Raw genomic sequence first — 2,013 nt, forward strand, 5'->3', positions numbered from 1 at the left:
TTGTGGCACCTGGAAGAACTGCTAGTAGTGAGTAGTAAGAACCTCTAGCCAGCTTAGGAAGGCATGGAGCACATTTGCTGAATTGGCAGGCACTCAGTGGATCTTTTCATATCAGATAGCCTGGGAGGCACTTAGGGAATATCACAAGGAAACGATAAGTTCAGCAAGGTTGCAGGACACAAGATAATACACAAAAATTAATTGTATTTACATAAAACTAAAATTAAAAAAATTGGAAACCCAAAATTAAAATCTTACTTTCAATAGCTCCAAAAATGCAATACTTAGGTATAAATCTAATAAGATATGCATAGGATCTGTATGCTGAAAACACAGAATGCTGATAAAAGAAATCAAGACTTAAATAGTAAGTACAGAGATATACTGTGTTCATAGACTAGTAGACTCACATAGTGAAGATGTCAATTCTCACTAAATTGATCTATACATTCAAAACAATCCAATCAAAATTCCAGCAGGATGTTTTTGGATATAAACTAGCTGATTCAACAAGTTTATGGAAAGGCAAAGGAAATAGAATAGCTAAAACAACTATGAAAAAGTAGAATAAAGTCAGAAGAATCACACTACTTGATTTTAAGATAAAGCTATAATAATCAAGATGGTGTGGTATTAGCTAAAGGATATACACATAGATCAGTAGAACTGATTAGAGTCCAGAAATAGGCCCACACAAAGAGGACCAGTAGAGTTTTTTATGAAGAAGTAAGACAATTCAATTGAGAAATGTTGGTCTTTTCAATAAATGGTAATAGAACAATTAGACACCCATATTTTTAAAAAAAGAAACAACAACAAAAGAAACAAAAAGAAACTCTACTTAAACCTAACACTTTATAGTACAAAATCAAGTTAAAATGTATCATCGATCTAAATGCTAAGTGAAAACTATAAAATTTTTTAAAGAAAACATAGGAGAAAATCTCATGACCTGGAGTTAGACTTCCTCAAAATTAAAAACTTTTGCTCTGAGAAAAACAGAATAAAAAGTCAAGCTACAGACTGTTAGAAAGTATTTGCAAATCATATATCCAACAAGAGACTTGTATCCAGAATACATAAAAGTTTTTCAAAACTCAAAAATTAGCAAACAAATGACCCATTTTAAAATTTTTTTCATGGCTTTTGAATTGTCTTTTTAAAAAATTCAATTAACCAACATACAGTACATCATTAGTTTCAGATGTAGAGTTCAATAATTCATCAGTTGCATATAACACTCAGTGCTCATCACATCATGTGCTCTCCTTAATGCCCATCACCCAATTACCCCATGCCCGCCCCTCCCCTCCAGCCACCCTTAGTTTGTTTCCTATAGTTAAGAGTCTCTCATGGTTTGTCTCTTTCTCTGATTTCTTTCCATTCTGTTTTTCCCTCCCTTCCCCTATGATCCTCTGCACTGTTTCTTATATTCCACATATGAGTGAAACCATATTATAATTATCTTTCTCTGATTGACTTATTCCACTTAGCATAATACCCTCCAGTTCCATCCACACTGATGTAAATGGTAGGTATTCATCCTTTCTGATGACTGAGTAATATTCCAGTGTATATTTATATACCACATCTTCTTTATTTATTCATTTGTCAATGGACATCTTGGCTTTTAAAAATGGGTAAATGATCTTGATAGACACAGTAACAAAGTGGGCATGTGGAGGACAAATATGCACATGGAAATTGTTCTACATCAAGGAAGAGAAATGCAAATTAAAATTAAGATGAGGTAACACAACACACATTGAGAGTGACTGAAATTTTAAAAATTACTGACATTACTAAATGTTAACAAGGATAAAGAGCAACTTGAACTCTCATATATTACTGGTCAGAATGTAAAATGGTACAGCCTCTGTGGAAAATAATTTGGTCATTTCTTCTAAACATATAGACACTATATGACTCACCAATGCCACTCCTGGATGAAATAAGAACCTATGTTCACACAAAAACATACCTGTGAATGTTTATAGCAGCTCTTCCTATTTG

The sequence above is a fragment of the Callorhinus ursinus genome, unplaced genomic scaffold (genome assembly GCF_003265705.2).
Source record: "Callorhinus ursinus isolate GAN/ISIS: 27379988/994484 unplaced genomic scaffold, GSC_fseal_2.0 scaffold6249, whole genome shotgun sequence".
Taxonomy (NCBI): Eukaryota; Metazoa; Chordata; class Mammalia; order Carnivora; family Otariidae; genus Callorhinus; species Callorhinus ursinus.